A 17,057-nucleotide genomic window follows, 5' to 3' on the forward strand; every position below is an offset into this window, starting at 1 on the left:
ACTCAATGCTATGGCGAACGATGTGATAACAAACGACGTAATGTAGAATGATGTAATTGCAAATGGTGTAACGGCCTATGGTGTAATAACGAACGATGTAAAAGGGAACAATATATACTCAGGTGCACTATAAACGCAAAGTAAAATATTGCTCACAAAACACTTGATTAAATCGTCTGTAATTTTGTGAAATCTTATTATTTTTGGAAAAAAATTTTGCAGCTTAATCCTTCAATAGGTTGTCATTCGAGTTGTCATTATACGCGCCCTTGAAACCGTTTTTGGTTTATCCATACATGATCTAACCTATTAAATTTGGCACGCATAATAACAACATACTAATAAAGGACTCCACTTTTTTAGTCCAATCATATTAAGATTTGAAAAAGCTACAGATTATATCAAGCGTTTCTGGGGCCAATATTTTATCCGGCGGTAACTGTGCACCTGAGTAAGATAGAGTGAGTCGCTACAAAAAGTATGAAAAGAGATGTGATATGAAAGCTTTGGTAGTCAGCTAAATTTTACATTAAAGCAAACTATATTTTAATAAATTTGGTATGTTCGAACCTATAACTTGTTAATAAATAAAACATTTGTGTTTGAAAGAAAAATTTAACTACTTTGGAGGCCATTTCACAAATTCCAAAGGAAAGGAAACAACCGATTCCGACTCAATCGGTTCCGGAATGGTTTGGCTGGGTGGAGGTGTAATAATGTCGGCCATTTTGAAAGTTCCATGTAAACCTGTAAATCCAGTCGAACTCGGCTACCAAACGAAATGACGATACTAACACACCTGGTGATGATATATCAACTACATTCGAAAATGTCTTCGATTTTATACAACTTCAAAACTGGAGTTGGACGTCTGTTCTCTGTGATTATACGTCCATTCAATGGCGCGGTTGTGTGATTGATTTGCGCTCATGCGCTGAAGTCGACGTCTCATACTGAAAATAAAGGAAATGATATAAATTATTGTTGTTACTATTAACGATATGTCGGTCTGTCCGATGTCGATCAGATTTTCTGAGGTGAACTAGGTTTAATCGCGTCTTACTTCGCAATTGAAAATTTGAGTATATAAATATTCTTGTTGCTTTTCGTTTTTACATTTCTTACAAAAGAAATGTATAGGATTCGCTCAAACTTTGAAAACTTTCTCCGAGGCCCGGAGGGCCGAGTTTCATATATCAATCGACTTAGCTCGACAAAATGAGACAATGTCTGTATGTGTGTGTGTGTGTGTGTGTATGTATGTATGTACAAAATGTCATGTAATTATCTCAGCAATGGCTGAACCGATCTTAATGAAACTAGTTTCAAATGAAAGGCCTAACGTTGCCATTTGACACTATTATTTCTGATTTTCGATATGTTGTTTACTTTCTGAGATATGGATTTTGTCAATACACGGCAGGATTTTTGCAAATAACTTTTGAACAATGTAGGGGAATTGTGGGAAAAACCGACACTGTGGGTAAAACCGACACCCCACAACTTTTCCTAGAAATCAAATTTTTATTCATTTCATAATGATACAATATTATTGGTACGTTTATTTAGAGCATTTGAAGAAAAATTGGATTTACGTTAGTGCGCCGAATGTCATAAAAATTAACAAAACATTCTACAGCAGCGTTCATACTCGTCTGGATGTAAAATTTCGTTGGTAGATTTTAAGGTTTTAACCGAACGAAAGCTTTTCAAATCACCCCATTTTTCAGTACCTATTATTATCGGCCTGTCCTATGATCAACTAGGTGCATTGAAGACGAGTTTGAAAAATTCAATATTTTTAATAGCTTTTATAAAAAAATGTGCGCTGTTGGGGTAAAACCGACACCCTATGGTTAGGGTAAAACCGACACCCTGTTAAGATGGTTGTGTATAGTTGCGATTCATTTCAAAATACTGGGGATCTTTGTGACACTTCAATTAGCCTATTAGAACACTATAGTATTAGCAGAAATACACAGAAATACTTTTATTGTGTTTATTTCTTGTAAGTCTCTTTAAAAATCAAAAATTGGAATTTTTGCTTATCTGATTCTAACGAAGCTTTTGCTATTTCTGCAAAAAGGTCATCAAACCGAATTTATAGTGTTCTCTTGGTTTGTCATAGACGAATTTTATCACAATGAGACAATGATCTTATGTATACTCCAATAGATCGTTGATGATCAGAGTCCGAAAAATCAAATCTGAAAAAGATAGTTTTACTAAGAAGTGTGTGTGTCACTTATAAGTGAATGAATCCAATTAGCAGAACGTAGAACACCTGAAAATCTTCTCTTATGAAATAAAATGACACTGGAGGTTACAATGATGTGCGCAAGGATTATTTGGAAATACTCATATCTATAAATAATCCTATAGCATAAAATACTCTTATTTATAGTACTACGCTTTCGAACTTTCTTCCCCTCACTACATGATGAAGCAATAAAAAGCACATATTTGCATCATACATACTCACACTTTATTAATCACGCATATATCTCATGTTTAATAAAGATAAAGATTTTAATAAAGTGGAGAGAAAATAAATTAAAGGGGGTGTCGATCTTACCCCTATGGGGTGTCGGTTTTACCCGCAGTGCTTACAAAAAGTCACTTTGTTTTCCAAGTTTTACAACCAATATTTTTTAATGAAATTAATTTTTTGAAGCGCTGAAAAAATTAAGTCTTGTTAAGAATTTTCTGATGAAGAATTCTGCTTAAAAATTATAATTTTATTGGTTTTGTGGCAACTTAGAAAAAGTGTTAAGCTTAAGGTGTCGGTTTTAACCATAATTCCCCTAATATTGCTCACAAACTGCACATAAATAGAAAGCTTGTAAAAATACCTTTCCAACAAGCTATAGATTGCGCAAGCGGCGAAGATATTAAACATTTTGTATTTTTATTCCTCGCTTACCAATTTCCACTAACTAAAAATGAGATTGTTTCATACAGAGTATTGCTTTACTGGTGTTTTAGGGGCAAAACTAAACCGATTTTAAATATCGGGGTATGAAAACACATCTACGTGATTCAAGGAATTCTATGTTGAGAACATTTTGTGAATTACAACAGAGAACAGACATCCATGATCGAACAAAAATATTTAAAAACCTGTTTTAATCCACCTAGAAGTGCAATTGTGCCTTTCTCATTTCTCCAAACAATGATACAATAGCTGGTTCGTACAATATAACATTATGGAAATGTCTTTCATTCTTATTACACTTGGTAAGTATATATAAAAGCACCTTTTTGCATTCATCGCGGTATCGGTTTGAATCGGAGTTTTCTATGTGATCGCACTCCACAACCCGTAACTCCGGAGCCGGAAGTCGGATGGAGATGGAATTTAATATCAGTTTCCGGGGACGCAACACCTTTCGTTTGAGACTAAGTTGATCAAATCGGTCTAGCCATTTTCGAGAAACCAATATAACCGTTATTCTGAATTTGGATACTTCAGGATCCGTCGATGGTGGCCAGTGTGACCAAAGCGCCTTTGAATGACTGTTGGGGACCTAGATCTACAAATTCAACAGTTGTGTACATTTTGGAAAAAATTTCACCTTTTTACATCCATCGCAGAATTCGTTAGAATCGGGATTTGCTGCGTGATCGTACGTATCACCCTGTAATTCAGGAACCAGAACTCGGATCCACACAAAATTCAACAGCAGCTGATGGACCTTTCATTTAAAATTAAGTTTGTCAAAATCGGTTCAGAAAATTCCGAGAAACCGATGTGGACAAATCAACAAATTTTGTTTTGTAACCAGCCATCTCCGAGAAACCGATGTGGACATTTTGTTAACAAATCCGCACATACACACACATACATACATACATACATACATACATACATACATACATACATACATACATACATACATACATACATACATACATACATACATACATACATACATACATACATACATACACACATACATACACACATACATACACACAGATATTTTGCGATCTCGGCGAATTGAGTCGAATGTTATATGAGACTCGGCCCTCCGGGCCTCGGTTAGAAAGTCGGTTTTTGGAGTAATTGCATAACCTTTCTACATAAGAAAGGCAAAAGAATAATATTTAATTAGCTTAATAAGCATGAGTTCAATGTTATCTTCATGTGATTATAATTTGGAAAGGTTGGTGGAATGGGTTTGAACATGTAGGGAATGGGGGGTTAGTAGAGTGGGAGTGGAGGATGCGTCAAAAATCCTTCATCTTATTTCGGTATACGGGGTGGATGAAGGAAATGCGGGCGTGAGGGTGGTCTAAGAGGAGGGGAGTGATGAAGGATGGTGGCGGAAGGGCAAGGCGGGGGGAGGGGCGGCGACGCAATACTCAACTGCATATTTTGCCTTCCATTTGAGACTTGGTTTGAGAAAATCGGTTTAGTCATCACCGATGAACCGATGTGACTTTAATTGTGGAATATGCCCGGAATTCCGGAATCGTCGATAGTGGACAATATATTCAAAGAATGTTTGATTGGCAATCAATGATCTAGATCTGCGATTAGAAGTAATTTGGTGACCATTTCAATAGTTTTTAGCCTCTGAGGTATTACGATTGTACCGATTTATATGGGAAATTCCAGTGTATCCTTACTAACACCCCTGTAACTCCGGAAGCAAGAGTCAGAACCGAATGAAATTCAGCAGCAGTCAATGGCATTACTGTATCTTTCATTTGAAATCAAGTTTGTAAAAATCGGTAGAGAATTCGTTGTGTAATGGGTGTGATATTAGTTTAGGAACTTGGCGGGTTCCCCGGGGGCGTCATGAACCGTCATAGGTGGCCAATGTGGTCAAAGCTGCTTTGATTGATCATTAGTGATCCAGACCCGCAAACTAGAGTAATGTTACATCAATTTTAATATGTTTTACATCATTTGAACATCATGGTGGTACCAGTTTATATGGGAATTTGCTGTGTAACCGCACTCTTCAACCCGTAACTCCGGAACCGGAAGTCGGATCAACTAAAAATTCAATAGCAGCTTATGGGAGCGTTATACCTTTCAGATGAAACTAAGTTTGCGAAAATCGGTTCAGCCATCTCTGAGAAAATTGTGTGAGTTTAAATGACACACACACATACACACACACACACATACACACACACAGACATTTGCCGATCTCGACGAACTGAATCGAATGGTGTATGACACTCGGCCCTCCGGGCCTCGGTTAAAAAGTCGATTTTTACAGTGATTGCATAGCCTTTCTTTATATGAGAAAGGCAAAAACGTGTGTAAACATTTGAATTAATATACGAAAAACACTAGCGCCGCCACACCAACCTATCCTAACTATCCGTCAAATCGATTCCGGAACCGGTTCGAAATTCTGGATGGATTCAGCATGGAATCTAGCTCAAAGAAAATAACCGATTCCGGTTCTATCGGTTGACGCATTTGAGCTGGAAGTCATGCTGGAATTCCGAATCGGCTCCGGACTAGTTTGACTGGGTAGAGGAATAACCGCTGTCAATTCTGTCGCACTCAGCCACAAAAAACATGACGACAGTAGCGCACCTGGTTTAGATATCCAAACTTTCTTCGAAACCGTTAGAGATTTTACACAAGTTGAATGCTGAAGATGGACGTCTGTTCTCTGTGGAATTACCTTTATAACAAGTTAACTATTTCTCAAAAATCAATATATAAGTTCACTTCAAAGACAAAATTATTTGTTGATAAAGAAACAGTGAGTTCTAGTATTTATCCCTTGGATTAGGCATTGCGTTCAATCATGGGGTAAATGTTGGATGGTATATCAATACACAGATCAAAAAGTAATTCACCTAGTCGTGAGATAAAAGATTTCTCATATAATTATACTCGTGGCGTCACCGAAAGCAACTGTATGTTTGAAGCCCAAAAATCTAGCGAAAATTTAGCTCTTTCCCAGTTAAGCTCAACCGGAAATGAACTGGAATTCTGGCTGGTTCCAGTTCGTATTCCGGCTCCAGTGACACAACCGATTCTAGTTAGAATCGGTTGTGACACTGGAGTCCGTGTGCGAACTGAAACCAGCCAGAATTCCAGTTCATTTCCGGCTGCATTTTACTGGGTTTGCATTTGATTTAGGTTATACTGGTTATGGCGCAAAAATTACTACTTACATTATTTATGATAAGAATGTAAGAAATCAATATATCATAATAATATACCTATAAAAATAATATCACTGCATTAACCATCATTTGCCATTCCTCACACGCCCCCCATCTCTCTCTCTCTGTTTCTCTTCTATCGCATCTATCTAGATATTTCTGTATCCATTTCTAAGTTGCGTGATAAGATCTTCTGTCAATCTGAAATATTTGTTAATTGTAATTGCGAAGGTTTGAGAAAACAAAACTATTTTTTGTCTGCTACATCAACTCAATTTTAATTCAATTGTATTCAAAGCCTGTATCTACACTATAATTAGGGAAATTCATGCCTATATCAGAAAAATATTTGGCTTAACTGGATAATATGAAAGTTTGACGATGAAAATTTTCAAAAGAGACATTCCACGTGCGATATTTAAACTATTCGTATCTCTATTGAATTTTGAATGAAATATATGCTCAAAGACTGAAAGCAGAAGCCAGCAGGATTGGACTTGTCATCAACGTTTCGAAGACAAAATACATGAGAGGAAGAGGTTCTAGAGACGACAATGTGAACCTTCCACCCGAGTTCGGATTGACGGTGACGAAATCGAGATGGTCGACGAATTCATGTATTTGGGCTCACTGGTAACCGACGACAATGATAACAGCAGAGAAATTTAGAGACGGATCTTGGCGGGAAATCGTGCCTACTTTGGACTCCGGAGGACGCTCCGGTCGAACAAAATTCGCCGCCGCACGAAGTTGATTATCTACAAGACGCTTATTAGATCGGTGGTCCTCTACGGCCACGAGACCTGGACTATGCTCGTGGAGGATCAACGCGCCCTTGGAGTTTTCGAACGAAAGGTGTTGCGTACCATCTATGGTGGCGTGCAGATGGAAGATGAAACGTGGCGCAGGCGAATGAACCATGAGTTGTATCAGCTGCACATTCGTTGTATTGGTACGAACTTTCATGAAAATAACGGATCAAAGACCAAAAATATCCACAAATTAGATCCAGGAAAAGAAGTTTTCCAAAGTACCCACTCTCGATGGGGGATGCAACTACGATGTGTCTTCTAACTTATCGTCGTCCATATCTGGATATACTGAGTAGTTTGAACCATTTCTTTTTCACAGTATTGGTCTGTATAGGACTTATTTATTGACATATTGCCTGCACGAGAATTCCGAACGAAACAATATGAAAGCTATAAGGATGAATGGCAAGAGACTGCATTGCAATCAACTGAATGCACGGCTTTTATGCTATCGACATAGCCAGACATTTCACACTATTTACTTCAATGCAAATAAAAACTTTGAAATATCTACCTGTCTCATTCACGAATCGCATTCTCCCTGTCGTTCTCTGTTCAAGCGGCTTGAAAGCACATGTGACCTTGTCCCACTTTACTATATTCAATTGCGCGTTAAAATACTGGACCAGTAAATTCTATTCTGTACAAAAATCTTTTTTTCGGGAATATGCGACCAAAAACCAAAAACTTCGAATTCCAAAGCAAATTGAACGTTCCAGGTTCCTGATAACTAATTAAGGTCCAACAATAAAGTAGAAACACCAGATAATCTTAAAACGACGCCGTCAAGTAAAGAAGCATGAAAACAAAAAGAATAAAACCAAAAAAAAATGGAAGCCCTAGAAAGTCCATTGCATATTTATTAGACTTTTCTCAGAAGATGGGATTTTCAAAAACATTTCAAAACTTTCTGATGCAATGGTTCTCCAATTCGTAGAATCCGGTATATTCATTTTCTTCATTCAAAAATGTTTTTAGCTTCAAATATATGACCATTTCTTTTTAATTAATTATTTCATTCAGCATCTTTTTATTCGTTTTGTTCATCTGCGTTCATTTTGCTTATTTTATTCGTTTCATTCTTTGGAATCACTCTGATCAGTTTATTCTTTTTGTGCATTTTACTCATATCATTCATTTAACTTATTTTATTCTTTGTTTTTTGTATGCATTTTATTCATTTTTTCTAGTTTATTCATTTTGTTCAGTTTCTTCATTTTAATAATCTGACTACTTTTTCAGTTTTAATCATTTCATCCCAATAATTTATTTGATTCAATTTATTTCTTTATATTAATTTATAACCTTTTACAATTGATTAATTTTTCATTTTAATCAATGAATTTTATTCTGCACATTTTTTTTTCTTTTTATTCATTTTATCACTTCAGTTCATTTTGTTTATTTGATTCGTTTGTTTTATTTATGCATTTCATTTATTTTTTACCTAATTCATTTTGTTCATCGATTCTTTTTATTCATTTGATCCATTTCATTGTATTCACTGGATGAATTAAATCAATTTGATTCATTTAATTCATTTGATTCATTTGATTCATGTGATTCATGTGATTCATTTGATTCATTTGATTCATTTGATTCATTTGATTCATTTGATTCATTTGATTCATTTGAATCATTTCAATTATTTGATTCGTGTGATTCCTGATTCATTTGATTCATTTAGCTCATTTGTTTCATTTAGTTCATTTGTTTCATTTGATTCATTTGATTCATTTGATTTATTTGATTCATTTGATTCATTTGATTCATTTGATTCATTTGATTCATTTGATTCATTTGATTCGTTTGATTCATTTGATTCATTTGATTCATTTGGTTCATGTGATTCATGTGATTCATTTGATTCGTGTGATTCATTTGATTCATTTGACTCATTTGATTCATTTGATTCATGTGATTCATGTGATTCATTTGATTCATTTGATTCATTTGATTCATTTGATTCATTTGATTCATTTGATTCATTTGAATCATTTGATTCGTGTGATTTCTGATTCATTTGATTCATTTGATTCGTTTGATTCATTTGATTCATTTGATTCATTTGATTCATTTGGTTCATGTGATTCATTTGATTCATTTGATTCATGTGATTCATTTGATTCGTGTGATTCATTTGATTCATTTGATTCATTTGACTCATTTGATTCATTTGATTCATGTGATTCATTTGATTCATTTGATTCATTTGATTCATTTGAATCATTTGATTCATTTGATTCGTGTGATTTCTGATTCATTTGATTCATTTAGTTCATTTGTTTCATTTAGTTCATTTGTTTCATTTGATTCATTTGAATCATTTGATTCATTTGATTCATTTGATTCGTTTGATTCATTTGATTCATTTGGTTCATGTGATTCATTTGATTCATGTGATTCATTTGATTCATTTGATTCATTTGATTCATTTGATTCATTTGATTCATTTGATTCATTTGACTCATTTGATTCATTTCATTCATTTGATTCGTTTGATTCATTTGATTCATTTAATTCGTTTGATTCGTTTGATTCATTTGATTCATATCTTTAATTTTATGCATTTCATGTTCAGTCATTCGTTTTATTTCATTCAATTTGTTAGTATGAGTCAATTAATCTTAATCTTATAACTATTTCTAAATATAATTTTAATTTTTATTTAATAACCTAATCTAATTTGATTCGTGTATTTGATAATTTTGATTTACATTAAGTTTTCTACTCATTTTATGAATTTAAAAACCTATTATTTCATTTTTTGCTTTACTTATTTATTTCGGTCGTTTTGTTGATTTCTATAATTTATTCAGCTTATTCGAGATTTTATTCGTGCAAGACTTGAAACTGTTTTCATCCCACCTCTAGTTGGGTGCCTACTTCTCGTGAGTTCTGCAAACTAATCCAATAGTGAAATGTGTAAGAAATGTCTCATCTCACTGATAGGTGGATTAAATCGGTTTTTAGTATATAAATTTGAAAACACTCGAGTAGGCAAATAAAAAATCGATTTTTTTTAAATTCTACGATGATGTAACCCATTTAATTAGTTTAATATTTAATTTTGCCATTCTGATACCACATGATTTTAAAATATTTTAATGATATAAAATATCTATTCGCCATTAAGGCTAGTTTACAGTTCGGAAAACGTGTCACGGGATTTAAGTCCCTGTGTATTTTAAATGGAGCTCGGGATTTCAAATCCCGCGACGGGAAATGAGTCTACACAAAAATGACAGTTTTCCTGAAGTGTAAACCCAACCGCGGGAAACATCACGGGATTTTAAAACTCTCCACACAGAAATCCGACCGGGAACAATTCAACACAAATTGTTTCCGACGGGAAAAATAGTATTCTTATAAGGTTTGCAATTCGCTGCATGTTTGATACTGTTTGTATTTTTAAGAAGCAGCAGAGTTTTTGGTTTGACAGTTTGGAGAGATCTCGGCGGGAAATTTTCCCTGATCAAATCCCGACGCCAATCCCGTGCGAAATCCCGTGACCCATTTCCCGAACTGTAAACTAGCCTTTACTACGAAATAAACCCGTAGTAAATTTATATACAGTACTGCAACAGTCATACAGTACATGGAAAGTGAAGCAATGAATGGGAGCTTCAAGACCAGTACGCTTGGTGAGAAAACCGAAGCGGTTTACATCGGGCGGACTTAATTTGTTTAGTAGTTCATTAAGATAGGCACCTGCTGAAGACTGCTCTTCGCGAGGCAACAACAAGGTGAATGTTTCCCAGGAAACGTGATTCTGTAGTTCAGATTCAGCTTAGTGATGACATTACTAATGTCTACCACGACTGCTACTAACGTGATAGGCATGTCGTCGCTGACACACTTGCAACAAATAATATTCATTTAACTTAATTAGTATGAGTTCTTGAATCTTTGTGTTAACATGGGGGGTGGAAAGGGAAGGGAGGGTGCTCAATGGGGGGTAAAATGCCCAACCGTATATTAAACTTTCCATTTATGACTAGGTTAGTAAAAATTGATTCGGTCATCAATGAAGAACCAATGTGACTTTGGTTCTGGTATATGCCTGGAACCCGGGACTTTCGGTGGAATCTTAGATTGGTTATCAGTAATCTAGACCTGTGAATCTAAGTAATTTGATGTCTATTTCAATTGATTTTAAGCCTCTGAGGTATAATGATTGTACCGGTTTATATGAGAAATTCCTAAGTGACCGCAATAACCAACATGTAACTTCATAACCAAAAGTCAGAACTCAAAGAAATTGAATAGCAGATAATGGGAGTATTGAATCTATCATATAATATCAAGTTTGTAGGAATCGGTCAAGAATTCACTGTGAAATAGGTGTTATATTAGCTTAGGAACTTGTCGAGTTACCAGGGGTTGTCAAAGCGATTTTGATCTGTCATTAGTGTTCTAGATCCGCGAAATGTTTCCTCCATTTTAATAAGAATTAATTAATTTGCAAAAGAACGTGTTGATTATTTTGCGCTAAGAGTGCGAGAAATGTTTTCGGAGAAATTGAAAAATTGTATTGTAAGTGATGGAACAAAGAGTGCTCAGACCTATACGTAAAGAAGGTCACCTCGTGTAAGACCTTGCAGGACGACGGTTTACTCGCTAGCTACCAATAGTACGCAACGTTAGAAACGCAAATAAAGAATTTGATGAAAGAAAAGATTATAACAACTAGAGGTCGCATGCCACTGTTAAAGTCAAAGTAATGGTATTCGATATGCTAGAGCGAGACCCCATGTTTCAGTCCGTGAATACATGGAGACAGTGGCGCTTTCCTCCCTCTAATAGTTATAATCTATTTTGATGAAGACCAGGAAACAATTACCTACGCTGGTTCGTTGGCGGATCAACGATAGAAACATCGATGAGCATTCTTTGGGGCAAAGCCCGATGCGAAACTGAAGCAATACTAATTAGTGTGTAATATTGAAACTGTTGGATATTCGAATTCGCCAAAAAGGTTTGTCCATTTTCCACCCGGCACAGAAAACTGACCGCGCCACGTACCCTCACGATAATGCGAGCGAAACACTATTTTCGATGGTGGTTTTCACTTGCTCTCGTATCATGTAACAATAAAATTTCAGGGCCCGACAGGAATAAATTCAATTTGGTGAAGAATCTGCCAGAATCTGTTAAAAGATACTCGTTGAATTCATTTACTAGGTTTCTTGAGGGTAACATTGTCCCTCACGATTAGAGACAACTAAATGACATCGTCATTCAAAAGCCAGGAAAACCAGGCTCCGATCACGATTAGTATCGATCGATTGCAATGTTCTCCTGAATCCGGAAGTTATTCGAGAAAACGACCTTCAAGATCAAACCTACAAAAGTACGTGAGTTAATGGCGAATCTATGTGCCAGTGCCAGTATTTCAAAAGGTTGGTCTTGATTATGCTGGACATATTCTCTTACAGCAAGTTGGACGAAAACAGCTGCTGTCAAAAGATAGTGTCTTCGTGTGTATGGTGACAAATAGTATAAAGGTCTAAAATCTATCGAACGATTCATTTGTCGCAGCATTACACAGTTTGTTATCACGATGAAGAATACCAGGGGACAAATTCTCTGACAATTATGGAAAATATGCGGACGGTAGATGTAAAGGGTGTCAAATGTTTAAAATTATGCAAATGATTTCACTTACCATGATAAAGTTTGGTCTGTTCTTCTTATCAAATTAAAGCTGTACTAATTTCCCGGCCTCTTCATGGTCATTCCGATAATCCAGCTGATCCTTCCTACTTCGGTTGATTTAATGATCGATCGTTCATTAACCTCCATACCACAGCCGAGCTATAAGTAGTCCAGTAAACAAACTGTCTTTTTGGTAATACATGCAGCTATGCCGACAAAATTTTTCGATGATCTGGCCTCGGGAACACCTTATGGAATTGCGCACTTCCTAATCTTGAAGACTTGGAGGGGATGAGCAAACTTTTCCTGCTAAAGACGGACTAGCACGAGTAGAGAATCTGTATACCAAAATTATCACACATCACACGCAGGAAAAGTCTTTGATGAACGAGATGTGGCAGGCGGCGAAGAGTTGTCATTCATACACTGAAAATAATTTTGTACTGTTTAATATAGCGTTAGTGCGTGTGATATCACAGTAAAGTTGATGTAAACAGTGATGTGCGTATTTATGAATATAATATTACACCAAATCGTGTGATAATACAAATATTTCAATGAACAATATCACACTCTGAACAGGGATATTCTTCCAGGAGATTAATATTACACAATTTTCAATGCAACAATTTCGTACATCATTTTCATTGCAATACAATATCGATCCGAAAGCAATATTCAGTGGAAATGACATAAAAACCTAGTCACATAGTTTCTATGTGATACTAGGTGATTGGTGTATAATTGTATCTAAAACAGCACAATATTGTATTTGATTTACCATTACGTCTAAATTCCATGCGCATCGGTGAACATCGCATCGACCATCATTACAATTCTTTTTGCTGTGTGCACACAGCAAAAAAAATCTTGTGATATCACATCAAAATCGATGCACATCACTCTTTAGATTGAGAACTGTGATATTACACGATTGGGCGCTAGATTCGATATTGTAATATTACAAGACTGATTGCTATACTGAAACGACGTACGCGAAATGATGTAATAGCAAAGATGTGTTGAAGAATGATGTGCTTGACACAACGTTATGACGAACGATGTAATAGCGAACGACGTAAAACGAACGATGTGAAGTGAACGACGTAATAGCGAACGATGTAATGGCGAAGGGCGTAAAATGTTACGATGTAATGGTCAATAAGGTAAAATGGTGCAAAATAAACGCCGAGCCAAAATTTGCACCCCATAAAGCTTGATTCAAGCTTCTGTAATTTTGTCAAATCTTATTTTTATTGGATGTAAAATTCACAGTTTCCAGCTTCGAGATGTAGACATTATAAGCTTTAATACTATACAACGAAAATAGCTTTTGAACATACAAATTAATTATTTTGGAAAAAGAATATATTTTTTCGAAAGTTTTCTAAACAAATTAGGGAAAAATTTAAAATTCTGAGGACAAAGTTTGAAGGTTTTAATGTTATACCTGCGGGTCAAAACCAGTGTTTAAGTAGATTTCTAGATGAATCAATTAAAATTTAAAAATGTCGTAACATATTTTGTTTATGAGCAAAAAATTAGCAATTTGTAGATCCCAAAGGTACTTTTTATGCAAGTTATCATTAAATTAAGTTAAAGTTTATTAATTCGACAATAGGGTCGCTAAGTATCAAAATTTTAAGCGTGAAGCTGTAAAATTTTCATCCAAGTATAAAGGCTTGTGAAAATTACAGATGATTGATTCAAGCGTTTCTGGGCGCAAATTTTTGCCCAACCTTTACTTTGCACTTGAGCAAAATCGATCGGATGCCATAAAATAATGCGAAAAGGATGAGATATAAAAACCTGACCAGCCAATCAAACAGATTTATTCTCCATTACAACGGATTGCCTTTTCGAACGAACGTAAATGATTTCTGGCGAAAAATTTCAGTAGGATATGAGTAACAAGGCGAGATTCATTTTTTTATTTTCTTTTCTGTTAATAACTCAATCGTTTCAACATTGACTTTAAGCGACCATTCTGATCAAAACCGTAGTCTTTCGATCTGTACTAAAATTAAAGGAAAGTTTTATAGTGACGTAGTAATAACCGATAATGAAAGTAAACATAAAGAGGCTTTCAATATTTCACCAGATGAACTTAATTTCGAGCGTGCTGGATAGATTTCACTGCAGATTTTATATATTCCGATCACGATACTTATAAAATTTCTTTTCAGCAAGCTCAATTTATATTTTAAACCTAATGTGCTTCGGATTTTTTACTACATATGCATCTATCTGAAATATTCTTCAATCAATTTCTATCAAATGTACCTTGGTAGAAGTTCTTCAGGATCTTCAGGAACAAAATGGAAGTAAATTGATTAACGTTTTTTTCCTACACATTGTATATCTAACTGGGTTTTAACCCATTATGTCCTAGCGTATGAAATTTCATACGCAAAAACAACACATTTCTGGATCATGCTTGTTATACAATAAAGGCGTTTTTAAACTTCTGGTCTTCTTTTGAACGTTAATTAATACTCTATAATTTATAATGTGTACGCTCATTAATCTTTTTTTTTTATAAAGTTCCATTGTGTTTTCGAATGTCAAAGTTGGACAAACTTCAAACCAAAATATGAACAATACATACTATTAAATTTCTCTTCTAAATCACTAATTCTTGTTTCGGATTGGGAACGAATGGCCACGAGAGGTGTGAAAGATGTGGCTCAGTGCGAAAAAATGGAAGAAATTAGTGAAACAATTGCGAAAATTCTGCTGGTAGTTCAAGGTTTGAAATTTCATACGCTAGGCTGAACCGATATCTTTTTTTTCCTAGGGCAAAATTATTTCCTCTTTAGGACCCGGAGGGGATTCACAACTTTCTCGCTGATTTTAACATTGAATCAGTGCATTCAAGGTTAACAAATGCTTAATACGTTGCAAATCATGCCTGGTTCTAACCAGAATATTTTTTATGTAAATTCTTGTAAGAAAATGTTCTTTTTCGTAAAATAATTGCAAAGATTGAGGGAAAAATGGTTTGATGCAACGAACCAATCATGAGACGAAACGGCACGAAAAAGGAGAGATGTGTTCAAATCATCAAAAAACAGGTAAATGAATGATCTCGCAAAGTTGAAGATATTATTCGATTTTATGCTAAATATAAGGATATTAGCCGAATTTACTCTGTAATAATTTTTTGAAACCCTATCAGCCTAGCGTATGAAATTTCATACGTTAGTTTTTTGCACAAAAAAAACGTTCCAAAGTGGTTATTTTAGTTTTCCCATATTTAATTCGGCATAATATGAGGGCTCACGAAGTATTTTATAAATTATCAAAAGTTTTAACATCGCTGGGTTATAATGGGTTAAAGAAGTAGTGAAGACCGGGGCAAATTGATACTGTTTTCGTCTTTTAAGCAATACCTCACATGATATAGGTAGACAAGGGCCGCTCTGCGCAGTTTTTCTAACGTGAAAACTTCAATCGGAACCTTTGCAACCTTAGTTAAATTAAAAAGGGGGTTAGAGCATTTTGTCATCCATATTTAATTTTATCATTTTCTCATCCATCTATCATTAATATTCTACAATAAATTATTCCATTCGTAACCAAACGTTATACCGAGAAATAAGTGCGTTTTGTTCTCTCCGGTGTGGTTTATTGTTTTAGGCAGCACGAAGGTTCTTACTGTAGCAGAGACTATAGTAAAGCACTACAAATAAACAGTCCCATGAGTGATATTTATTACCTGTAAGGAATTGTAGCACAAATTGTTATTGCAATGCGCTACCTCACGAAACAAAGGTGAATCGACATCTTTTGAATCTGGTTCCCAGTAAAGTTCAGCCGGAAATGAGCAGGAATTACATTTTAAAAACAGTTGACTGAACAATGGCCTCTCCTTACAGTGATCGTATTCCTTGACTTATTAAATGGAATCACGGATTTGATTACTGTTTTACAGTAGAATTGCAGAACTATTATCCCCAAAATTCATTCATTAAAGCACTTGCTATTGTAATGCATATTCCCTGTGTGAAACATGGCTAACTTCTAATATAAATCTCAACTTCCACTACTCCTTCAATAGAATCAACCTCCCTTCGACGCCAGGCATCGAAGTTGTCGCTTGTCAAACAACAATCAAAGGCAGAGATAAGTTGAACAAAATTTGATGTTAAGAGACGTGGTCACTGGCGCCGTTCTTCAATTTCACCAAGATTAGTCCGGATTCCGCCCCGACACAGAAGGTCTACCGCGCCGCGTCCTCTGACGACACCGCGAACGATGCACTGTCTTGATGGTGGAGTTCTCACTTGCTCTCTTATCATGTAACAATTAAGCCCCAAGGCCAGACAGAATTAAATTCAACTTGTTGAAGAATCTGCCAAACTGTGGTAAGAGACGCTTGTTGAATTTATTTAATAAGTTTCTTGAGCGTAATATTGCCCCTCGTGACTGGAGGCAAGTGAAGGT

At 35.4% G+C, this 17,057-nt stretch overlaps 1 long non-coding RNA gene across 1 annotated transcript; it reads right to left on the reverse strand.

The window, feature by feature from the left end:
- Positions 1-249: 249 nt before the first annotated feature.
- LOC131694962 (uncharacterized) lies at positions 250-13,453 on the reverse strand. The gene is made up of 3 exons (XR_009306568.1): positions 13,393-13,453; positions 12,622-13,037; positions 250-953 (listed from the first exon to the last, which is right to left on the reverse strand). It is a non-coding gene; the product is annotated as an uncharacterized LOC131694962 (long non-coding RNA).
- Between the last annotated feature and the right edge of the window lie 3,604 nt (positions 13,454-17,057).

The sequence above is a fragment of the Topomyia yanbarensis genome, unplaced genomic scaffold (genome assembly GCF_030247195.1).
Source record: "Topomyia yanbarensis strain Yona2022 unplaced genomic scaffold, ASM3024719v1 HiC_scaffold_21, whole genome shotgun sequence".
In the NCBI taxonomy this organism is placed as follows: Eukaryota; Metazoa; Arthropoda; class Insecta; order Diptera; family Culicidae; genus Topomyia; species Topomyia yanbarensis.